At 44.3% G+C, this 26,297-nt stretch overlaps 1 long non-coding RNA gene across 1 annotated transcript; it reads left to right on the top strand.

The window, feature by feature from the left end:
- On the top strand, positions 1-24,368 carry LOC134758216 (uncharacterized). Its single transcript, XR_010133147.1, has 3 exons — positions 1-147; positions 14,971-15,067; positions 22,406-24,368. It is a non-coding gene; the product is annotated as an uncharacterized lncRNA (long non-coding RNA).
- The last annotated feature ends 1,929 nt before the right edge of the window (positions 24,369-26,297 follow it).

The raw sequence follows: 26,297 nt of genomic DNA, 5'->3' as shown, positions 1-26,297 counted from the left end.
ATTCACCTTCCAAACCTCTCTGCGGATTCAGCCTGGGCGGGCGGGAGCACAGTGAGCCACATTCTCTGCATTCCCGCCTCCTGACAGCTCCTGGTACCACAGCCGCTGAGCTGGGATGTCCAAACATTCCAACTGATTCATCCGTGGGTGAGCAAGGCCGACACGAGGGGACGGGTGGAGGCTGCTGGGGCTCTGTCTCTGCCGAAGTCCCTAATTCAGAGAAGAAAGTGGGGCGGGGGGGATTGCCGGGATATGGGCCATTTCCCTTGAATGATGCTTGGGTGTCACTTGAGGTGCCAGGAAGTGGTGGCAGTTGCAGCACAGTGGCCCTGGTGGAAGCCTGGGCTCGGACCTCGCATACCTAGATTTGAGTTCTGGCTCCACGGTCAGAACTTTGTAACTTCATCAAAACTCTCTGAGATTGGCCGGGCAGAGTGGCTCATGCCTGTAATCCCAGCACTGCAGGAGGATCACCTGAGCCCAGGAGTTTGAGACCAGCCTGGGCAACATAGTGAGACTTCATTTTTCCAAAAAGGAAAAATATTAGCTGGGGATGGTGGCATGCATTTGTAGTTCCAGTTCCTGGTAGGCTGAGGCGAGAGAATTGCTTAAGCCCAGGAGTTTGAGGCTACAGTGAGCTATGGTCGCACCACTGCACCCTAACCTGGAAAACAAAGCCAGACCCTATCTCTGAAAACAAAACAAAACAAACAAACAAACAAAAAATAAAACAGGCCAGGCGCGGTGGCTCATGCCTGTAATCCCAGCACTTTGGGATGCTGAGGCAGGTGGATCACGAGGTCAGGAGTTGGAGACCAGCCTGGCCAACATGGTGAAACCACATCTCTAATACAAAATTAGCTGGGTGTGGTGGCAGGTGCCTGTAGTCCCAGCTACTCGGAAGGCTGAGGCAAGGGAATCTCTTGAACCCAGGAGGCGGAGGTTGCAGTGAGCTGAGATCGTGCCATTGCACTCCAGCCTGGGTGACAGAGCAAGACTCCATCTCAAAAAACAAAACAAAACAAAACAAAAAGCTCTCTGGGTCTCAGTGTCCTCATCTGTAAATGGAGGTGGGGGGTGGGAATAATGGCTCCTGTGCAGTGTAGTGGTCAGAATGAAGCAAGAAAATGTGAATACTGAGCACGCGAGAGTTGCTTAGCAATGACTTGTGTTAGGTTGTCACCCTTCTGATGCAATGACCTGAGACTCACTTCCGGGTGGGCAGGCGAGTGTGTCATCATCCCTTGCTTCGTCCCATAGGACAAAGGCTGCAAAAGTATCTGGCGGGAATGTCCCTGTCCTGCTTTGGGATTTCGGGTAGGATTTCTCCATCAGGCTGGAGTGGGGCAGCGCTGAGCCTCCCGTGCACATTCAGTGACCTCATTCAGGGGATGAGACCAAACAGAACGGGCAGAGGCTTTTCCGGTCCTCACGCCACCCTCCAGATGGCTTATAACCAGATCCCTGCCAAATTCCTCTCCTCCCTCCCCCAAGACTCATCTGATGCCAAAGCGTTTCTCAAAAGGGGGAAATACAGTACTTTCGTCAGCACCTCATCACCTCGCGGCTGGGTCACAAATGCCCCCGGCTCAGCCCTGCCTTCCAGCTGTCTTCCCAAGGGGATGTCTCTGAAGATTTTTCCCCAGCTCTGTGCTGGGGCTGTTGGGGAGCTGGACGTCCGGGAATGAGAGGAGGATATGGGACACAACGTGACCTTGGGCCAGTCACTGGCCTTCTCTGGTTCTCACTTTCCCCGTCTGCGAAACGAGGTAGCTGGCTGAGGTCATCCAGGCAGCAGTTTCCGGTCCCAGGGTGTTCTGGCTCCCTGACTGCAGGGAGAGCTGGGAAGATGAGTACTTGTCCCTGCTCAGCAGGAGAGCGCTGTGGTTAGGAAGCCAGTGGCTCTGGGTTCAAATTCTCACCCAGTGCCCTTGCTGGCTCCGTGACCTTAGGTAACACACACACACCCTCTCTGAGCAGTTATTCTATCTGCAAAGTGGGTGCAATCATTGCCACTTCTGGAGTTGTTTTAAGGATTAAGAGGATCCACATGCAGAACTCAGCACAGTGTCTGACACTCGCAATATTATAATTAAATATTATAATTTCATTTCGCTCAACTGCCCGCCTCACAGAGAGAAACTGAGGCCCAGCAGCAGTTGCTGGGAAGAGGATTCAGACCACATTTCCATGTTTGAGCCGCCACCCCGGGCCGGCTCCAGGAGGAAGCTGCAATAACTCAGGGGAAAAGTCCCACGGCGTCTGCTCCAGCTCCCTCAGGCGGCTCTCAGAGCTCGTGCCAAGAGATGGCTTGGCAGCTGCTCTCCCTCCATGCCCATTAGCTTAGTTCCAGATGTTCTAGGCAGCAGCCTGGGGAGCTCTTTCAGGTTCTGTTTCTTTGGATCTACTTTCTTGTAGTTTCCCTTTCCTCTGCTTTTCCCCAACTGGCCCTGGCAGCTTTATAAATAAAAAACAACGTCTTTCCCATCACCTTCGAAATCACCCAACCACAGTTCCCTTCTCATTAGACCCCTGGAAATGCCTTGGCTAGACAGACTTCATGTAGGGACGGCCAGGACAGCCGGCACACCTTATCAAATGTGCTTCTGACCAGCAACCACATGAAAGGCCTAGAGTTTCACATTTGGATTTCATTAGTTCCCATCCCAGTGTGCCTGGGGCCCTGGAGAATGGTGGCCAGGGAGTTCCGGTGGCCCAGGGCAGCCGCCTGAAAGAGCTCTTTCCTGATCACCTACTATGTGTGGCCACTTCACCTCTGTCATCTTAGCCTTCTCAACGCCATGAAATAAGTGTTAACCACCTTTTTTGGATGAAAAACTAAGACTCAGGCTGTGAAACTTATTCATGGTCACCAAGCTACTGTGAGGACCACACTGATCCAACTCCAGGGTGCTGGCTCTTGGGTGATGGATGGATGGCAGGAACACTCCTCTGGGGCCCGTGGGTGACCTGGGGCTATGGGCCTTTGCTACCATCTGTCTGCCAAGCTGGGTGCCAGGCTGCGAGCTCCAAATGGAAACCAGACCCAGTCACTGGCCTCTCCTTGTCATGGAGGAGACAGTCAAATTAACTCTGGGAGAAGCATCAGCTCAAAAGGGGTTTGTGTATGAGAGGATGAGTGTTCACCCAAGTATAGGGCATGGGGGGTATGTAGGTGTGAGGATGTATGTGAGGATGCACATGTGTGTGTGCATGTGTGTGAGGGCACTATGACAATGTGTGCACACATATGCATGTGTGAAAATGCATGTATGTGTGTGCTTGTGTATGAGGGTAAACGTGTACATTAACCTATACGCATGGACATGTGTGAAGATGTAAGGTGCAGGTTCGTGTGTATACAGAGTGCACGTTTGTGTGTGAATGTGTGTATAAGGATGCATGCACGTGCACTTATAGCCGTGTGTGAGGGAGAACATGTGTGTTTTGCATGAGAATGTGTGTGCAGACAGGTGCATTTGAGAATGTGTGAGAAGGTGGATTGTGTGCATACTCGCATATAGGAGTGTGTTTATGTATGTGGGTATGTGTGCACATGCACATATACATGTGTGAGGATGCATGTGTGGAAGGGTGAATGTATGTGTGCTGCTATATGTGCACACATGTACCCATGTGTGCTTGGGTGAGGCTATGTGCACTTGTGCAGAGAAGCAGGGGAAGGATGGACAGTGGGGGCAGGAACCCCATGATCTCTTCCAGATGTTTTTTGAGACCTCCTTGGTGTTGAGTGCCAGGCATTTCCAAGCACCAATGACAGATTTTTTTTTTTTTTTTTTGAGACAGAGTCTTGCTCTGTTGTCCAGGCTGGAGTGCAATGGTACAATCTCGGCTCACTGCAACCTCTGCCTCCTGGGTTCAAGCGATTCTCATGCCTCAGCCTCCTGAGTAGCTGGGACTACAGGCATGCGCCACCACTCCCAGCTAATTTTTGTATATTTTGTAGATACAGGGTTTCGCCATATAGGCCAGGCTGGTCACAAACTCCTGACCTCAAATGATCCACCCGCCTCGGCCTCCCAAAGTGCTGGGATTACAGGCGTAAGGCTGACAGATCTTTTAAATAGTGTATTTGTCTCCTCATATGGTCAAAAGGCAGCAAACAAGCATACAGGGGGTTCCTTTTTCTGAAAGACTGAACCTCCTCTCACCTGGAAGGTTGATCTTGGCCGTGTGCACCTCTGTAGGCCCAGCCTTCTAGGCCAGACCGTGCCTTGGGCCCAAGCTCCTTCTCCACCTCAGGGAGTGGCTCTCCCCTATCTCGGGGCAGATTAACTTCCTTGGCATCGGCTTTGTTTTGGCTCATTAAGGAGGAACAGCCGCTGAGAGTGGAGGCCTCTCCCTTCTACTCCTGGATCTGGTTCGGCTGAAAACACTTGATTTAGAGCTTCTCGCTTTGCTTTCCTGGCTGCATGTCCCAGGCAGAAGGGGAAACACCTAGGGCCTGGGCTATTTTGTCTGCTGAGATTTGGGAGAGGAACTTGTTTTCCCAGCGAGGTGGCTCTGGCCCGAGCAGTTACTGTTTTGTTTGTTGAGCTTCGTTACTCAGGCTGGGTGGGGTAAGGCTGAGAAGGCTGTAATGGGAAGCAGGAGAGTGGAATCTGAGACTTGTGCAGATAAAACTTCTCCACTGAGGGTCGGACATGCGTGATGGTGTGAAGGAGCTGACTTTTTTTGCATGTGGCCTGCCAGGGAAAGCCCTTGTGTTCATTTCAATCTTTTTTTTTTTTTAAATCCAGTCCTCCGATGTAAGCTGATAAATTAAAAAAAAAAAATCCATTCCACTCAACTCCCACTCCTCACCCCAAACCCCCACTTTCATTTACACATTGCCTCTCAAAGGCCATAAAGACCATGATGCCTTAGCTAAGAAACAATTTGACCGCCGTGCCAACCCAGCCTGCCTGGACCCTGTCAGGGCCTGCTAGACTGCAAGCTTCCTGAGGGCAAGGCCTGTATCTCTCATATGCCTGTTATTGCCCTAACATCTGGCCTGGTGCCGCTGCCTGGAGCATAACAGGCCTCGTACATATTTGTTAGATGAGCGAAGGATGAGGTAAGTTACTACTGCTTTAAGTTCACTGCCCTTAGTAAATGGCCTTAATCCAAAGATCCTTTGGATCTTGAGCCAAAATTATATTGAGCCAAAATCTACTTCCCTCCAATACAGATTATGTGTACCATGAAAGCCCCATATGCATGTGAAGATGGACATTACACTCTTCCAAAAGCCTGGATCCAAGCTGAACATAGTTCCCGTAGCATTTCTCATATCACGCAGATGCAAGATCCTTCACCGTGTGGCCACCTTTATCAGGACAAATGCTTTTTTTCAATGTACATCTTGAAATATGGTTCATGAGCTGGACCACAACTTCTAGATGTAGCCTCGTCAGAGACAAACACACTAGATGTTGCGGGATTGTGTCCCCCGAAAAGGTATGTTAAAGCCTTAACTCGCCGGGCGCGGTGGCTCACGCCTGTAATCCCAGCACTCTGGGAGGCCGAGGCGGGCAGATCATGAGGTCAGGAGATCGAGACCGTCCTGGCTAACACAGTGAAACCCCGTCTCTACTAAAAATACAAAAATTAGCCGGGCGAGGGGGTGGGCGCCTGTAGTCCCAGCTACTCGGGAGGCTGAGGCAGGAGAATGGCGTGAACCCCGGGGGGCGGAGCCTTCAGTGAGCTGAGATCGCGCCACTGCACTCCAGCCTGGGCAACAGCGAGACTCCGTCTCGGAAAAAAAAAAAAAAAAAAAGTCTTAACTCTGGGTACCCGTGAATATAACCTTATTTGGAAATCCGGTCTTTGTAGATGTAATCAAGTCAAGATGAGGTTATACTGGAGGAGAGTAGGCCCTAAATGCAATGGCTGATAGCTGTGTAAGGAGAGAGAGATTTGGAGATACACAGACACATGGGGAAGAAACCTTTTTGAAGACAGAGGTAGAGACTGGAGTGATGGGCCTGCGTGCCAAGAATCACCAAGGATTGTCAGCAACCACTGGAAGCTAGGAGAGGCATGGAACAGATTCTCCCTCAGAGCCTCTAGAAGGAGCCAACCCAGCTGACACCTTGATTTCAGATTTCCAGCCTTCAGGACAGTAAAAGAATACATTTCTGGCCGGGCATGGTGGCTCACGCCTATAATCCCAGCACTTTGGGGGGCCGAGGTGGGCGGATCACCTGAGGTCAGGAGTTCGAGATCAGCCTGGTCAACGTGGTGAAACCTTGTCTCTACTAAAAATACAAAAATTAGCCGGGCATGGTGGCGGGCACCTGTAGTCCCAGCTACCCGAGAGGCTGAAGCAGGAGAATCGCTTGAACCCAGGAGGCAGAGGTTGCAGTGAGCCAAGATCGAGCCACTGCACTCCAGCCTGGCTGACAGAGCCAGACTCCATCTCAAAATAATAATAAAATAATAATAATAATAATAATAATAATAATAATATACATTTATGTTGTTTTTAAGCCACTCAGTTTGTGGTACCTTATGACAGCAGTCCTAGGGCACTAATATGTTGGACCACTACCCCCCTTGATCAATATAAAATATTATTCTTTGCAATCACGTGGTTGTACCCTTAAAAAATTTAAAGAAACCAGATAGAAACTACTGAAATTAATAAAATGATTTAGAAAAATGGCTGGACACAAGATAAACACCCCAAAATCAAGGCATTCATCTTTACCAGTAAGCTATTGAGAACCATAATTCCAATATTCTATTCACAGTAGCACCCAAAGCCATAAATCACATAGCAGTAAACCTATGTGGGATCTTGATAAAGAACACTACACAATTTTACTTAGAAGTTTTAAAGGTGATTTGAATAATATAGCCGTTGTTACATGGGAAAATTCAATTTAGAAAATTTGTTTAGTCCCAAATTAACTTGCTGATTCATTATGATTCCAATAAAAACCCCAGTGAGATTCACTGATTTTTTTTTTTTTTAAAGAAAATTCATGACTGGGCATGGTGGCTGACGCCTGTAATCCCAACACTTTGGGAGGCCTAGGTGGGTGGATCTCTTGGGGTCAGGAGTTTGAGACCAGCCTGGCTGACATGGTGAAACCCCATCTCTACTAAAAATATAAAAATTAGCCAGGCGTGGTAGCAGTCTCCTGTAATTCCAGCTACTCGGGAGGCTGAGGCAGGAGTATCACTTGAACTCAGGAGGCAGAGGTTGCCATGAGCCGAGGTCGTGCCACTGGACTAAAATTTTTTTGCATTTTTAGTAGAGACAGGGTTTTGCCATGTTGGCCAGGCTGGTCTCGAACTCCTGGCCTCGAGTGATCCACCCACCTCAGCCTCTCCAAGTACTGAGATTACAGGCATAAGCCACGTGCCTGGGCCATCCTTGACTCGTCATCATCACTGATGAAGCTGTGTGTGGAAAACAATGGTGATGGGAATTCAACCTTAGACTAATTAAAAAAAAAAAAGAAAGAAAAAGAAATTCATGTCTCATGAATGAGAGAAAATAACAAAATCCTGAAAAGGAAGGGTGAGATGGGGTTAGGAAAGGTCCATCCAACGAGATATTAGAACATATTAACTCAAGAGTATGAAACAGAAAAACACCATAAACAGGCAGATTTTAGTTGACGTCTGTTACCTCCTTCCAGAAGCAAGCTCAGAGTGAGGCGACATGGCCAAGATAGGACCCAGAGAAGACAAAACAGCAAATGTTGAGAATCTGGGGCACTTAGGTGCTTACACAGACTAAAAAACTAAAGAGAATCTCCTTGTTCACCATTTATCATTAGCAGCACAGAACGTCATTTCTACCCAGAGAGATCCTGGCTTAAAACCCCATCAACCAAATTGCTTTTGGGGTGGAAAGGAAGCCCCTCCACCTTATTTCTGCAATGACATGAAAAGCTGTTCTCAGGGAGGAGAAAGAAAGGGGGAGAGGCAGGAAAGATAGCATGCTTGTGCGTATCTACTGATCACGCCTGCGTTTCTTTGGCTAGTTCTGCCACTTGCTGCGTTCTCTGAGAGGGGGTTTGGTAATCACCAGGACAACTTTTTCTCAGTCCAGTCATTTGAATTTCCAGAACCAAATTAGGTTGGGGAAACCCCCTGAATTTGCAGACTCAATATTCTCTGTTTCATCAGAAGTTTGCTGAGCACCTGTGGTGTGCCAAGCTCTGTGCCAGCCCCCAAAGGTTCCTGAGGGTTCCCAATACACAGTTATTTGTACCTTCAACAGGATGGATTTGCACCAGCCTTGTACGAAGCTGGTACACAGACCCGCTGAGGAAGGGGCCAGCCAAGCAGTCATGTGCCACTGAATGCAGCTTGGTTTTTTCTCACCTCATTACATGAGAATGACCAGATTGTTTATAAATACAATCATTTTTATTGAGTAGGAAGTAATTTAAAATGTGAATTATACCTGAGGCCATTTTAGGAAGAACTTTTTTGCCATGGTATAGTCACAGGGAGGCCAGATCCCAGATGCTGAAGTGTGGGGTGAAGCGAGGATGAGGACCAGGGAGATGAGAGAATCACCAGTGCCCAAGTGAGAGGATATTGTGCAAGGAGCTGGCAAATGTGGCTCAATTTTACAGAGCAGTGGAGGGAGAAGACTGCATTAGGGGCTGGCCTAGTTCAGTGGATGGTGACCTGGACACACATTATAATCAGCTGGAGAGCTTTAAAAAAAAAAGATGTGTGCTCAGATCCCAGGCCAGCCCAGTTAAATCCGAACCTCTGGGGGAGACACTCAGGCATTCAGGTATCTGTGTGTTGTGGATGAATCTCTACAGGTGACTGTAATGTGAAAGCAGCTCTGAGAACAGAGCTCTGGCCACAAGCAAGGCTGCTACTTCTTGCTTAGTTATACCTGACCTGGTGCAAATAAAATCACAATCACACACTTACATGCGTATACACATATACACGTGTGTAAAACTCTGGTTAATGTTGCAATTTTAAACAAATAAATCTTTAGCATATTCACTGTCAGGGATCATCCTTGACTCTTCCTATTTTTTTGAGACAGAGCAAGTGTCACCCGGGCCGAGGTGCAGTGGCTCGATCTCGGCTCACTGCAACCTTCGCCTCCTGGGTTCAAGTGATTCTCCTGCCTCAGCTTCTGGAGTAGCTGGGATTACCAGTGTGCACCACATGCCCAGCTAAATTTTTTTTTTTTATATATTTTTAGTAGAGACAGCTTTTACCATGTTGCCTAGGCTGGTCTTGAACTCCTGACCTCAAGTGATCCACTCACCTTGGCCTCCCAAAGTTATGGGATTACAGACCTGAGCCACCTGCCCAGCCCATCCTTGACTCTTCATCATTGTTGATGAAGCTGTGTGTGGAAGGCAATGGTGATGGGAATTCAACCTTAACTAATCTCTAGGTCTACATGCGCAGTGGTTGACTTGATTTTTTTTTTTTTAACTCATTATTGGTATCTTTTCAGATGTGTAGGAAAAAAGATTCTGGATATACAAACCAAATAAACTAGGGCTTCCTCATCTTACTGAGTTAGTGTCTCTGTCATTTCCCTCGTTGTTGTCCATAACTGGTTTCCTTTGACTAAAGTAATTGTATCTGAGATTATTCTCCCTTTGAAGATCTCTCAGCCAATCTTGTTGCTGAGGGCATCAGAAGAAGATTGAGAGGGTTATACTTGTGCCTTTTTTAAATGGTTTGCCTACAGAGTGTGGTGTGAGATGTGGGGGAGCCCACAAGGATTTTTCTAGAAGTTTCTATCCTCAGAGATTTGCTCTAACAGAGGGTAGGGTCACGGTTCTGAATTAGGCATCTTCTTGCTGATGCTGGTTAGTCTGATACATTTGGACTTCAGAGTCCTATCCTTATGCCACAAATGTGGGCTAGTCACCCACTTTTTCCTTGTGATATATCCCAAGGAAGAAAAGCATCATAAGATTTAGAGATGGGGCTTCCCTCTCTGTGATTAAAAAAAAACCTAGGTCCAGTTCAGAATGAAGAAACTGAAAAGAGAAAATCCACCCTTTTCACATCCAACCCCACCCTGTCCCTGGGTGGCCCTTACTTAACCCATCACCCAGCACTCCCTCTAGGGAAAAGCCTGCCCCAAAACTTTGGTCCTAAGAAAAGCCTTACCCCAATAAAGAAACTGGGAGGCTGCTGCTGGGCTGCAGCTGCTTTTATGGAAGGAGCTAGACCAGAAGCTAGACTAGGGCCAACAAGTCAGGCCTCTGTAACAATCTTCCAAGGAGGTAAGGCGGGGAGAAAAAGGATTCCTCATTTACATTGAGAGTAAACTTCCTGTCCTATTAAACAATGAGGCATTCAAAATCCGCCTGAGTAAAAGTCCCCTGATGCAATGAGAGGGTGAGCAATTTCATGTCAGGCTGTTGTTATGGGATTTATACATGTCCTAGCTAGGGCTTGAGGTGAAAGTCAGAGCCAAAAACAATAGCCCTAAACCCCACATGCACAGAAACCTCATTCCAGTGGAGTTTCCTTAAGAGAGCACAGCAGACTTTTCACAAACAAAGTGACTTCAAAGGTAGACTTGCATCACTGCCTCCTCCACTTGACACTTCCCTTCAGCCCAGACCTGGCCCCTCTGTTTCTTGGTTTAATTTATGAGGTTCTCACACACATTGCAAAGCAATTATCTGAGCTGCTGGCCAACAGGAAGGTAATTGTAACTGAGTACTTCCTTTGTCAAACGCTGACGCTGGCCACCGCAATGGTGATGACGCTGGCCATGGCAATGGTGATAGGAGGCGTGCCGGCAGCTCAGCACCCAGTGACAGGATACCTCTGTTTCTCCCCCACCCCCAACACAATGCTGTCTGACTGAATTCTCCAGGGAGGAGGAAGCCAGTGGGTTGGAGGAATGGGGGAATTTTCTTACATCACTTGACGTGCTTGCTTTCACTCGCAAAATCCTGAGTCATGACTGAGGCTGTATTGCCTCAAGTCTCCGGCTGAAACCAGGGGTTATAGGTTTGGAAACCTGATTCCATCGGCTGCCTCTTGTCCAATCATCAGAGGAAATGTGTATTATTTCAGTTGATCCTCTTCAAGTTGAAGTGCCTTTGGATTGAGGGGATTACGTGAGGGAAGTGGCTCTGTAGTGGCTTAGTAAGCCGATGCCATGCGAGTGAACAATATTTGACATTCGGTGAGTTTACAGAAAGGGCAGTCTCTCTGTTTGTTTAAACCAAGATTAAGTGAAAGGAAAAGTTTTTCTTTCCCATCCCAAGACAAATGTGAAACACATGTTTTCCCTTTTGACTTTGTAAGTACAAGGCTCAAACAGTTCTCCCCACCCCCTTCGGCCATGAGTTTTTAAGGATTGCAGAATGTTTCCTCTCTTTGGTGGCCAAAGCCAATATGAGCCTTTATATTTCCAGACAGTGGAGCTGATGATGATAGCCTAGTTGGTTCCAGGTAATCATGTAGGTTGTTTCTGGGCCTACCATTTTATGGGTAGATGGGATGGTAAGATGTAGTACAAGGAATCCCAGGCCTGAGTTCACTAAGCCTCAGTTTCCTCATCTACAAAATGAGATTGGTTGAACCTTAAATATCTCAGGTAATTTCTATCTTCAGAAAGGATGTTCATTCAGGTTGGTTTTTCTGGTATGTGGGGGACATTCCTAGTTGAGGTATCCTTTGCATGGGCACAAGGCAGTGTGCAGGCCTGAGGGTTGGGAGACCTCAGTCAAAGAGCCTGCCCTGCCATTGACTCACTGTGACCTTGAACAACTCACTTCCCCTCTTTGTGAATCCTTCTTATCTGAGAGAGGAGGTTTGACAGTCTTGCCCCTGACATAGCGGTTCATATATGAGACAAGCCTGAATGAGACTGGGATGTCAAGTACTTTGAGTTCCTTGAAATGAAAGGATCATTCATCTTGGAAGATAAATTGTTAAAAAATGCTAGCTCATAACTATTTTTTGGATTATCTCAAAAATAAAGTAAAGAAAATCAATGTTGTTTACTCTTGGTTTTCCTTTTTTTTTTTTTTGAGACGGAGTCTCGCTCTGTCACCCAGGCTGGAGTGCAATGGCGCGATCTCAGCTCACTGCAACCTTTGCCTTCCGGGTTCAAGCAATTCTCTTGCCTCAGCCTCCTGAGTAGCTGGGACTACAGGCACGTGCCACCATGCCCGGCTAATTTTTTTGTATTTTTAGTAGTGATGGGGTTTCACTGTGTTAGCCAGGATGGTCTCGATCTCCTGACCTCATAATCCACCCTCCTCAGCCTCCCAAAGTGCTGGGATTACAGGCGTGAGCCACTGTGCCCGGCCCACTCTTGGTTTTCTTTAAATTGCTACTGGTTCAGGGAATATAAGCACCCAATGACCAACATGGGCTATAAAAATCAGGACTTTTTCCACCCTGTGTTGGCCAAAGCAATGTTCCTAGCAGATTGCTTTGATCATGTTGCTACTCTGCTCAGAAACCTTCAAGATACTACTTGCCTCCAGGATACACTCCAAACTGACAGTCAGTTCCCCCTTGTGACCTGGCTTCACCTGCATTATATATCACCTCTTCTACATGAAATCCTAGAATTCACTAGCATTGCCACAATGATATTGGATCACCCCTGCAACATCTCATAAGTGGGTGGCCATTCTCTGGGTGCAGTGATAGGGAGAAGCCTCTGATACTCAAAGCAATCTGGCCTTTTTCTAATCACCCCTCATTGTTAGATACTTCTTCCCTATATTGAATGAGAATCTGCTTCATCACAAATCCCAACCAGCCATAGGTCCCACTGAGCTACCCCAATTCAGTTTCATTCCTCTTCTTCAATTTTTGAAGACAGTTATCATGTCACCCTGGAGAAATCTCTTTTCCAGACTAAACAACTGTAATGTCTTTAACAGATTTTTCATTGACTTGGTTTTCAGACTCCTAAATGTTGTTATTGTTACCTTTCCCTAGACATGCTTCAGATGGTCAATGTCTCTTTTAAAAACGTGAACCTTTGGACTAAATGCAACGCTCTAAATGTGGACTGGTTGGTGGCGCTAGTATCTCCTCTGTTTCTGTAGTAGTTAGGTTAGGTAAGAGACATGACAATACTTCAGTGGCTTAAAGAATATAGAAACTTTTTTCTCTCAAGTAACCATCTTGAGAGTTGAGTGATGATGAGTGAGATGAGTGATCCAAGCGGGCAAGGGGCTGTATTCTCTGCAGTCATTCAGTGACCAAGGCCCCTTCTGACTGGGGATCGGCTATTCCATGTGGTGTTCTGGTATAAGCTGGGTTACTACCAAGTCTCAGATGCATCCAGCAAGAAAAGGAAAGTGTGAAGGGTAGGGGGGGTTCACCCACCTCTTAAGGGCCCCAGCTGTCACAGAAGATCTTTTGTTAGCATTCCACTCATGAAAACTCAGTCCCATGGCCATGTTCAACTGCAAGGGAAGCTGGGAAACATACTACAGCCAGGTAGCCCTGTGTCAGAATCCCCATCGCTATGGAAGGACAGGAGAATGGACATTGGCAGCCACAGTGGGGGCCAGCCTCATTGGTCTTTCAGTTCCAAAAACACATCAAGTTCCTTCCAGACTCAGGGCCTATGCACTCACTGTCCTGCTTGGAGTGTTTTGTCTCTCTGACTGTCCTTCCTCTTCATATGGCCTCAGCTCAAGCACCACTTCCTCAGAGAGGCCTGCCCTGACCACTTCATGAAATGCAGGTCCCTCCTGACCCTTACCCACTTTTATTTGTGCCCCTCCAGACCCCTTTCACAAGGTTTAATGATTTTATATGTTTACTTTTTCTGGTGTTTGTTTCTGTCCTCTACTAAACTGCAGGCTGTATGTGGGAGGGACTCTTTCTGTCTTGGTCCCCAGTGTGTATTCACTGCCCAACCTCATACCTGACACATATTGGGGGACAAAATAAGGACTTGTTGAATTAAAGAACATAGTGACACGATATGTTTACTAAATATAGCCTTCTTTTGCTAAGTACATTACACTGTTAGGTCATATTGTGGTAAACTAAAAGGCCTTGGTCTCTTTTCACATCAACTGTGGTTAAGACATATTTCTCCATCTGCTTTTCGAGAAGTTGATTTTTTGACCCTAGATACAGTATTTTGCATTTATAACTATTGTATTTCAGCTGCTTTTTTTGGTCTATCATTTTAGCCCCAAAAGATCTTTTTTGATATACCAATGAATACATTTATTTATCTCTTCCAGTTTCATATTATCTGGAACTCTGATAATGTATCCTGTGTGCCTGTATGTTTCCTTATGTCATTGGCAAACAAGAATGAAGATGGAAAAATGAAATGGGCCAAACATCAAGCCCTGTTATAGTACGGAAACCATCCTCTATCCTGCCATTGATCCATCACCTCTGGGGATGAATGTTGACTTACACAGACCACAGCCCTACCAAGAATATCACAGAGCCTATGTCAGATACCTTGCTGCAAGGAGTGGCATAATGGAACTCAACACAGTTGAGTTCTACTCTTACACAGAACAATAAAACTTTACATTAGAAAAAGACCAAATTCCAGCCAATCACAAGAATCCCTTGGACAACATCCTCTAGTTTACCAGTCTAGTAACCTTATAAAAAACAGGAAGTGACTAGTTCTTAGTGCACCCATGCTTGACTCTTAGCAATTATTGTTTTCACATAAGTGTTTGCAAACCCTTAATTCAAAATTTGTTCTGAAACTTTTCCAGGATTTCCTTTCTGGAAATCCTGCCACACTGGTCCATTTTCTATCACCAAATCCCCTTCAATCCTCACACCTCTGAGCAGTCACTCCTCTGTTCCTCTTAGTAGGAGATGCTCTTCCTGCCTGACTCTGTGTATACAAACCCTGACCTCCCCTCAAGATCCAGCTCAAAATTCACTCCCTCCTTGAAACTTTCCCTCACCATGCTAGACCTCTCTCTCTCCTCTGAGGTATGCGTTAGACTGTTGGTATTTGTTAACCCTATTCCTCTTCAGGGCTTATTGCTGCTCATCAGATGGACTGTCTGAACAGTTCAGGACTTCCTTTCATCGTACCCAGCCAGTGCCTTGCACAGAACCCATTCCCAAGAAGGTATGTACATCGAGTTGACCACTGACAATCAGCATCACCTGATGCTCAGGGCCTAGCCCCTCATTCAAACTTTGGCCAATGCTGTGCTCAAGGGCTAGATGATGTGGTCTTCTAGTGTGTTTGGAAATAACAAAATTTTTTGGTTGTTGTTTTAAGTGAAAAATTATAAAGTCCCAAAGAAGCTGCAGAATTATTGGATTTTTTTTTACATGAAGGGAAACCAATCTGCTTAATATAAAATTCTGGAAAATCAAGGTGGGTATGGACAGATGATTAATCTACACCACAACATTTATACATCTTGAATGTTCCGGCAGCAAAGGAGACAAATCAAAATTCAGAGCTACAAGCAAAATATTTTTGGAAGTGTTTACTCGCCTTTCAGATGCATATTTAGATTTACAAAAGATTTCCAGTAGGGCTTCTTTAACTACTTGTGTAGATTTAAAACAATTTAGTTTCTATGTAACTTTGGAAGAATAAGTCAATGTAATAACGTGAAGTCCACCTGCACTGAAGTTCCCTTGGTAGCATCAGTATCTGGCAGAGCTACCAATGCCACATCATACCATATTGAGAGGAAAAAGTTAGCTCTATTAGATCATTGACTCTAATTCCTCCCAACTGCAAATAAAAACTTTGTACCCTGAAGGGGAGGGGACTGAGAAAGGAATGAGTCTCCCACTGCTGGAGTCCCCCACCTGCCACAGCACTCATAGAAGGAGCCCCCCTCCTCTTCCCATCCTCCCAAGCCAGCCACCTCCTTCAGAAAGTTTCAGAGAGAAACTTTCTTTTCTATCAAAAAATGCTGATGACTCTATTTGCAAAATGTCTCATTATAAAAACCTTCTCTGCTGCTGGCTTTCTGAGCTTTAATAAATCCTGGATTAGTATGAAAACCACCCAGGCACTGACTCTCCACATTTCCCGACGAGCTGTCTGGAGTTGGCTTCTTCTTCATGAGTAACTTCCCCAAACTTTTGGAAAATTGCCCAATGCCAGGAACTTAGGACCACCAGATCAACTTCTCAGAGCAGGGAAAGAAAAATCACCATAATGTCAGTCCTGAAAGCTGGCACTGGCCTCTCCTCCCTTGTTTCTCTCTCTTTCCTTGCTGGCCTTTCTTGTTCATAGCAATTCATGCATGTTCCCCCCACTTTTTTGACTAAAAATAGAATCTGGGTTCCCAGCTATCACCTTAAATGTACAACATGTGGGTTTTCAGTTGGCTATTAGCTTTGCTCTTTCTTGTAACTCCTCCACGATAGGACATTCAGAGCTCAGGAGGAAGCCTCTTTTCTAGTTATTTCCATTCAGTGCTTCACTCTCTTTAAATGTGTCCATCCAGATTTCTAGGAAATTGCAGTGCTACAGCTGTTCTCTCAAAAGGGCCACATTAAAGTTTCCAATCTCAACACTTTTGCTGGCTTGCATTTCATGTGAGCTCAGGGCCACTTTCACAGTTTCCAAAGTGTCTTTCTAGCCTCCACCTTTCCTTCCCTCATTTCCTTCTGCTTTTCTTTCCCTCTTGGGTGAGCCTCCATGAGAAGAGTGCTTCAACCTTACTGGAGCATGCTGCCCCTGTCACCCCCTTAGCAGGGGTTTGGCCGAGAGGCATAAACAGGTGCCAATGGGGACTTCATAGTGCCATCGAAAGTTACACCAGTAACTGCAAGAGATAACCGTGCTAGGGGTAGTGGCTGAAGCTGTAAGATGAAAGTAGTTGGGGGAATTGAATGCCCAGAAGACACATTCAGAAGCCAGCTGACTTGTAAACATGTCTTACCATCTGCAAGATGGTAAATGAAATGTACTTGAACTGCAGAGAAAATTTTGTGGTCTGGAGGCTGCTGCAGTAATCCAGGCAGGAGAAGATGGTGCCCTGAAATTACTTTAGGAGAGAAAGAGAGGGTTGAGGGGCAAGAAGGAATTCAGGTGATATGTATATAGCACTCCAAATTATTTCACTTGGTCCTCACTTGTAAAGAATGATTATCCCCATTTCACAGGTGAATCTCAGGGGGTGCTGAATTGCTCACCCAAGCCCACATGGCTAATAAGTGGTCCTGAGAGGATTGGGGTATTAGAATAGTATACCATTGCCAGCTAGTAGTCTCTTAGCACAAATTGGACCCCTAGTAGGACTTAGAGAGAGGAGACGTAGGGCAAGTGAGTTTAATTGTGGGAGAAAAGGTCCAAGCTCAAGTCATGAGTGGTTTTCCAAGACAGCAGGCCTGGGTGGGGTGTGGCCTCAGGGAGTCCTGTGAGATGGGAGGCATGGTGTGAGAGCACAGGAACAGCAGGCAGCAGGGTGTCAGGAGAGGAGCCCTGAAGACTCCTCTTTGGGTAGGGGGACACCAAAACCAAACGTTCACAGCTTAAGCTAACTGATCAGTATGTCTTGGAGAAAGACAGCTTTTGACTGAAATATAAGACACTATAGCTGAGCTGGGCAAGGAATGAAGGAGGAAGACTCAGGGCAAGGAGGGAGCAAGGCCATGGTACACATGCCATGTACGTGGTACAGGTGCACTCAGATCAGGTCCTCCATAAACTGTGAGATATGGGGCAGCCAACACAGGCTATGTACAATAGTCACTACCCACCCATCCCCCACCCCCAGGAGATAATGGTGAAACTTCAATGCGATTATATGCATCAGAAACCCTTTGTAAGTCCTCTGTAAGTGGTGGGCTCTAATATAACATATTAGGGTGAGTTGTAGTTACTACCTACTAAAGCCTTCTCTGGAGAAAGATTGCTAGTCTGCTCCTAGGTACTCACTGGTCCCCAGATCCTTCCTTGAAGGAGTCTCTTTGGAATCTGGATGAAGTGGTAACCTTCAACAGCTAATAGGCTGTTGGTTGGAAGGGCTTATTAGTTTCCTGTCCCAATGCCTTGTCATTCCCCTAAGACTAGAAGCGAAGACTCAGACAGAAAGAATTAGAACTAGTTTTCAAAACACTGGAAACAGAAAGAGATTTGACCTTAGTTTTAGGGTTAATGAAAAAAACTTTTTTTTTTTTGAGGCAGTCTCTTGCTGTATCACTCAGGCATGATCACAGCTCACTGAAGCCTCGACCTCCTGGACTCAAGTGATCCTCCCACATCAGCCTCCTGAGTAGCTGTGACTTACAGGCTAATTTTTGTATTTTTTGTAGAGATAGGGTTTCACCATGTTGCCCAGGCTGGTCTTGAACTTCTGGGCTCAAGCAATCTGCCCTCTTTGGCCTCCCAAAGTGCTGGGATTACAGGCATGAGCCACCGCACCCGGCCCAAATTTCATTTTTAAAATTTCGAACAGCAGCTGCCTGCAATGGTTACAAGGGGACCTAAGACCAGTGACTGTAGGAAGTGGGGAAAAAGGTATTTTAAAGGAAAAAATAAGGAGGTTGGGTGAGTTTAGGGGCTCAAGTTAGCGAGCTTTGGTTTCCAAAAGAAGCCAACTTTGACTTAGCAATTAAGATACACCTGATTTTCTGGTAGCACAATTCAAGTTAGAACATTGGATAAGAATTTTGAAAGAACAACTCAGTTGCATGAAAACTTCAAAAGATACTTATTGTGGAAATTTATGTACATACAAAAGTAATTCCCAGAGAGGGCCCTTTGAAAAAGTTGGCCCTTGGCCCTCCTCTTCACTTCCTCACCTGAAAATGGGTAAACAGCTCAGGGAAAGAGTGAGAATCAATGCAGCCATGTTTCTGATGATTCAATGATTTATTTTTTTCCAGAGATGGGGATTATTCTTTGACTTTCCCTTTTGAATATTGTTTTCTGTTTTTGTCTCTTTAATTAGAGACAGAAATTCAATTAACAAGGAGGAAAAAGAGAGAGTCTTTTCAAGCCAATTTCCTTGTGCTCCCAAGAGTTTTTGAGGTTAGGTCAGCACATATCTATGCTGTTTACCTCTTTGGCTGTTGACAGGATGGCATGTGACTTGGCCAAAAGCTGTAGCTGGCCATAGCAATGACCACTACTGTCTTGGCTTCAGAGATGCTTATTGTCTTGGCATATAACAACAGTTTTGTTTACCAGAAAAATGTTTTTTTTAAAAAGATATATTATTATATTTATTATATTTTTGCAACACCTATCAAAGAAAGAGAAAGCAGCCATGCCAAGGTACAATTAGAGGTCAGTGTGCTGTATCAAGCACTTTGGGTTTCCTGTTGACTAGCCTACATTTCTCTTTGCATTAAGACTCACAGCGGCTCCGCCACACCGCCCCCACTGCCCCTGCTACCTAGCCCCTAAGAAAACTGAACTTTATAAAGTGAACGTAAATGAAATGCTTTGAAGGAAAAAGTCACGGTATGTCTCTAGGCTGAAACACTTTTTTCAGGTTGCTTAAAAGAAATTATATTTGGCCCATTTTCAGGGCAGCTCTTTGGCTTGGGGAAATAATGCATCTGCTAAATCAGCAGTCCTCTACTCCACTCCATTCCACCAATCGTAAGTGCTTCCAAACTTAGCTGGGCCAGTACTTAACACAGTAGACTAAGAAAATGATCTGAATGTTCAATCAAATCAGTATCTTCTATGAGAGAATATTCACAAAGTATAGTTAATTGAAAAAAACGGAAAAAAATACACAAACACACACACACACACACACAAAGGAAATATACTAAAGTAGGGAGTGGGACTATGGGTAATTTTTTTCTTCTTTGTGCTTTTCTTATTTTGCCATAAGCAGGTATTATACTCATAGCAAAGCATGGTGGTTAAAAGCACAGACTTTGGAGTCAGACTGCCTGGTTCAAATCCTACCTTTACCACTTCCTGTGGTGATATTAAGCAAATTACTTAATTTCTCTGTGCCTCAGTTTCCATATCTGTAAAATGGGGATAAGGATTGTACCTATCTCAAAGGGTTGTTATGGGAATTAAAGAGTTAATATGTATGACATGGTTAGAACACATCTAGCATACAGTAAACCCTAAGTGTTAAATGAAGAAAGCATTAATTTTTAATTTAGTCAAAGTATGGTTAATTTTCTCTAGAATGCTACTTGCCATTCTACGACATTCACATTTTATTATATGTGTTGCTGAATAGAGGGCACATACATCCCAAAGCCAATGTTTGTCCTCAACTAACGTAGTTAGAGTGGATGCTTGACATTTGGTGGGTGTCGAAAATTCTTACTTCCCAGAGGCCATGACAAAATGCAGGGATTTCCCAAAGATATACTATGACCGCCCCCCCCCCCCCACCCCCAACCCCTCCTTTGGTCGTAGATGAATTATGGCAAGCCTTATTGTCTCCTAAACCACAGGTTATACTATCACAATTTGATTAATGACGTTCACAGAACTGAAAGGATCCTTGACCTTTGGTAAATTATGCCCCCCTTGCCCAAGAGTTGATAGCCTTGGGTAAACCTGTGTTCAGTGATACGTGCTCCACTTCCTCACGTAGGCCTGGGAGGTGCAGAGGGAAATGAGAACCAACTTTGTGGCAGACAGTCAATAATTGTGAAATTGTTAATGGCTGATAGGAAAAGATGGAGGTAATGATGAGGCAGAATTAGTTCTGAAAGATATTTTCGCATCAGTAAGAGGGTCTTCACACAAAAGCAAACCCACAGTTTAAAAAAACTCTAATATTGTGGAAAGTGAGAAACAAACACTTTATGTTGTCTTGCAGAATAAAAAACTGAATGATTGAGCTATTTTTTCATTTTGTAATGAAAAATGTTATGTTGGTGAGGTGTAGCCCAAAAGCTGGCAGAAATAAGTAAACTGGAAAAAAAAAAAAAAGGACAGAAGGAGGGAGGGAGGAGGGGTCTCCTATCCAGAGGAGAGAAAACAAGATGGCACTGAAAATCATATAAAATCACCACTGATGCTGTTTCCTTTCAGCCAATGGAAAAATATTCTAGAAAAAGGAAACTCCAAATCTCTTGTTTACCCAGCTGTCTGTACAAAGTGAATTATTCATGATTAAATGTGAATAATAAACCTATGCAAATATTTGTTGTATTCTTAATTTTGAGGAGGTTGGGGGAGCAGCAGGAAGTCATTTTAAAGTGATTTAGTTAACTATCACCTTTAAAATTAAATCAAGAAAGAAAAAGATTTTTGATTGTTATTTATATATGCCTCCCCCCCAAGAAAAACACACAAGGTTGTTTTTTTCTTAGGAGGCTTATGTCCTATTGGAAATGACAATTTAAACTTTTCTCTTAGTATTATGACCTTTATATAATTTCCTTAGAAACTAATAGTGAAAGCTCTTTTTTTTTTTTTTTTAATTTTACTGGCTTTAGAGGGCTGAAAAGCTTACAGCAGAGGTTCTTCTATAAAGGGAAACCTTAACTGACAAGTTTCCAGGTACCTGCTGCTTACTGTAAACTCTTACCTATAAATTTCAGTTATAGGTTTTTGATAAAGGGAATATTACAATAATACTGATACCTGGCAGTTTTTAGCTGTTTATCTTTTTGGTTGCAGAATTGGTTTAACAGTTTCCACCAGAAGTGTTAGACTAATGACTTTTAGCTAGAACTATGTTAAGAGTTTATTTAGCTTATCCATTTTAAGAAGCACTTGAAATCTAAACAATAGTAAGTTATTGAAAGGTGGTTTATCGTCTTGTAAACTCTGTAACTTTTCTGCCTCTCTACACATTATATCATCACCATAATCTCTTAAACAGTTCATAGCATGCAAATGATTGCTTTATATACTATAATCATAAATGAGTTTCATTAATAAAAACAACTTCCCTGTGGGCCTCATTTTGAAGGCTGAGTTGTTTCTGACTAATGCCCAAGTTTCAGTTAAGCATAAACTAGGTTCCGATGAAGCTCGCTTTTGCTCGACAGTAACCCAAATGCCTGGAGTGGGGCCAGAGAACTGGTCCAGGCTCTCCTGGTTCCTGGGATCAGGATCTCTCTAGAACCACTGATGATGAATGGGCTGGTCCCTCAAGGGAACCCTCCATTCCTCCTCCAAACTATCCCAGAGCCCAGGCAGAGGGATCACAGGTACTGTGCCAGATTTAGAGTAGACTGTCATAACCCACTGCTTCTATCTCCTGGTTGTTAAAAACCCTAGGTGGAAAGACAGGTTCACTATCCACATTTTGCAACTAAAGAAACAGCGGAATAGAGAACTAAGAGTCTTGTCCAGAAATAAAGGGAGAACCAAGATTAAGATTACAATCCAGACTTTGACTGTAATGAACATTCCATGTTACCCTGCCCTGCACCACTGTCCCATATCTACCTAGAAACCAATGAATTGGTGGTTTGCCAGTTGCCAGCACAATCCCTAGCACCACACTTAACCTGCTGTTATCTTTTTCTTCTGCTATTATCATTTCTGTAGATTTGCAGTGTGAAAATGGACCATACTGTGGAATAAGAGAACAGAAAGTCATCTAATCTACTCCCCAGGCTTTAGGCAGCACGGTGTCAAAACCAACCTAGATTTCCAGAATAGATCGTTCTACCACCTCCTCTGGAATTTGAATGCCATCGAATGCAACCTGAGTCTATTTTCTTTTATTCTATGTTGACTGAGGACAACTATTTTCTTGTTTAAAAAAAACCAAAACATTAAAATAGCATTTTAAGGTTAATTGACAATGTTAATAAGTGGCAAACTTAGGCCTCAAATAGAAGATGATAAGTAACTTGAAATGTTTGGAAAAAGATGATCTATATTTAATAAAACTCCATCAGTGAGTGAAAAGTTTCATTATTAGCATTTTCACTCTCCTGTTTCTCATAGTCTACAGTTATATTAGCAAACTTGCATTTCACTTTATGGAAACTTGTCTCCATTATGATTTAGTTCAATGGTTTCCTTCTCATACTATTTCAGCTAGGGAGTCATTTCATTATGCTGGGAAGTTTCTGAACATGTAATGTAATTAATTCCTTTAATAGAGTCCTCTTTATGGAAGACCCATTAGTAGACATCACTGTGAATTAACATCTTAGTCCAGGAAAAAAGCTCTTTGGAGGCAACAGTGAAACAGCTAAATCTTTGTTGAGAGATGCGACCAGAGGATTTAACCGCATTCCTTGTGGTTTCAGAATGACATGCATATTCTGGGACCCACAGATAGGCAGAGATACTTGTCATTCTCAGTAATGCCCTGACCACACCAATTCTTTAACATACAGAGATAGTTCTAAATGTTATAATTTCTTAGAAGAAAACATCATGGGGTTGTGCACATTGAAGGCAGGGGAATGAAGTGAAATTCTGCCCACTGGCTAATGCCTATGAAGTAAGGCTACTGGCTTTCTTTTAACTGACAAGTTAAAAGTACACTTGAAGGCTTCTGGACAACTTCGTTCTATATCAACCTACTAAGGATTGGTCTTCCCTCTGAATCTCGATGAATAGCAATGAACTCTTTCTGTGGGGGTCTGAATATTTTCTTATATTATTTTTACATATGGTCACTGGAAGCCGATTGTTCTGAGTTCAAAATTCTGACTTTGCTATGTACTAACTGTGTGACCTTCAGCAAGTGATTTAACTTCTCTGTATCTTAGATATCTTATCGGAAATTGAGATAAAAGCAGTACCTGCTTCAGTTGGTGAAGAGGATTAAATGAATGAGCACATGTAGGTGCTTAATGGAGTGTCTGGCCTGGAGTAAGTGCCACTGATGTTGACTGGTATTGTGATTAACTCTGCTGAGTGGAGGTCCCACCACGGGCATGCAGGCCTGTAACACGAAAGCTGAAAAACTCTGACAAAGCAGAGGAGTTGGTGCCTGGGCCTGGGGAGGGTGGGCTGGCGGCAAAGGGACACAAGGGAACTTCTGGGGTGACAGAAATACTCTATATAGTGGTTACCCCAGTGTAAGTTAAAAAACATTCAAATAATTCTTTCCCTGATTATCCCATTTAATATACTAGTCCAGGCTCTAATCGCCTTACATCTGTATTAATGCAATAGTCTCCTGGTTGATTTTTCTGTCCCTGAGCTCTTTCTTTTTTAATTCCTCCTTGGCGTACCCATGCTCACTCCCGTTTCTGGGGCTACTTCAATAATCATGCCTAGAACAGTATATGAGCCATTTGTTTAAAAGGGAGGGAAAGAAATAAATGTGCGTAAGCAAGTATGTTTGCTTCTTTATGCCTAAAATAGCTCTGGAAAGACATATGAGAAAGTGTTTATGTTAGTTCCCTATGGGGAAGGAAACTGGATGGCTGAGGGACTGGGTGGGAGGGAGGTTTTTCTTTATATATCCTTTTGTTCCTTTTGAATTTTAAATCATGTGAATGTATTACCTGATCAAAACTAAATAAATAAAAATAATAAAACCCTACCGAGTTAATCTATTCATTCAACACATATTTTATTTTTGTTTATTTGTTTATTTTTTAAAGATGGAATCTTGCTGTGTTACCCAGGCTGGTCTCAAACTCTTGGGCTCAAGCAATCCTCCCGCCTCAGCCTCCTGAGTAGCTGGGACAACAGACACACACCACTGCACCCAGCTCATTCAACAAATATTTACTGGTTATCTATCACTTGTCAGGCACATAGCAGGGTTAGGGTGTCCACAGCCATGATTGTGTTTCATTGGCAGATCCTTCATAAACTGCACGTCACCAGCCCTGTCTGCTTGTTTAGCTTTAAAGCTTGCTTTTAGGAGATAGAAAGTCCACTAGTTAATCACAGTGGCCATGGCTGGCATCTGATTTAGGAAAAAACAAGGTCAGGGTCAATTATGCTACAAAGGACCTCCCTCCACATACTGAAAAGACGTAAAAAGCTGTAGAAGTGGCAAGGGTATCAGATGATACCTCATAACTAATGTTTATTGAACATTAACTTTCTATGTGCCAGCTATTCTTCTAAGTGCTTTTCCTGTATTAACTCATTGAGCTCTCACAATAGCTCTGTGAGAAAGACACTACTATTGCCCCCATTTCACAGATAAGGAAGCTGATGTACAGAGATAGCAAGTAAAACATTAAAATTGCCAAACAGAGTCATACAGCTAGTAAGTAGGGTGACCAGGGTTTGAACCCAGATAATGTCTAACTCCAGAACCCTCAGTTTTAACCACTTTCCTGCCTTTTGGAAAAAGAATTGATAAAATGTTCCTTTGCTCTAAAATCTCCGTTGAAATTCAACTATTTATAGAAGTGTCACTGAGTTTTATAGCTAGAAGAGACTACAGTATTCAGTTGGTTCAATTCTTATCCGAATGGACAACATCTTGCACAACTAGTCTTGAACACTTCCAGTGATAAGGAACTCATTACAGCCAGAAGCAGTCACCATCTGACAGTTTTCATTGCTATCAAAAACAGTCAAATGTTGATTGCCTTCCATGTGCCAGGCAGTTTGCTAGAGCATGGGGGGAAAATTCTTTAATAGGTTGAGGCCAAATCCGCATCCCTGGGATGTCCTCCCATTGGGTCTATGTTCTACGCTTTGGAACAACATAGAATGTGTCTGTGGTTACCTGCATTTTATGACAGACTTTCATAAATTTAAAGACAGCTACAAAGTTCCCTTTAAACTTTCTTCTTCCTTGTTTATTCAGTCTGTTCTCATATCACAATCCCTAGGTGAGATTCATTTTTCTAATTAACAAGCTTCTGTTTTAAAATGCAAATGTGGGAGGGCAGCATATTAAGCTTTGTCTGATGCTTCTCTCCCATTGAACTATCTTGATGGAAAGGGAGTTTCGATTTAGGGAAAGGAGTGGGGAGGGTTCTGAGAACAGAGGCAATTGGAAGCATGGTTCAAGTGCTGGCCCCAGGCTTGGACAGGCTGTTGATGTAGGAGCTCTGGGTAGGCAAAAAGCAGCATAGAAATCCAAACTCCTGAGGCCAGGTGCAGTGGCTCACACCTGTAATCCCAGCACTTTTGGTGGGCGGATAGCTTGAGCCCAGGAGTTCAAGACCAGCCTGGGCAACGTGGCAAAACCCCATCTCTACAAAAAACACAAAAATTAGCCAAGCATAGTAGCACATGTGTGTAGTCCCAGCTACTTAGGAGGAGGCTGAGGTGGGAGAATTGCTTGAGCCTGGGAAGTTGAGGCTCCACTGCACTCCAGCCTGGGTGATAGACTGAAACCTTGTCAAAAAGAGAAGAGAAGAGAAGAGAAGAGAAGAGAGGGAGGGAGGGAGGGTAGGGTAGGGTAGGGTAGGGTAGGTTAGGGGAGGAGAGGGGAGGAGAGGAGAGGAGAGGAGAGGGAAGGGAAAGGGAAAGGGAAAGGGAAGGAAGGGAAAGGGAAAGG

Source organism: Gorilla gorilla, chromosome 23, assembly GCF_029281585.2.
Source record: "Gorilla gorilla gorilla isolate KB3781 chromosome 23, NHGRI_mGorGor1-v2.1_pri, whole genome shotgun sequence".
NCBI lineage: Eukaryota > Metazoa > Chordata > Mammalia > Primates > Hominidae > Gorilla > Gorilla gorilla.
This window is presented reverse-complemented; position numbering and strand designations above follow the sequence as displayed.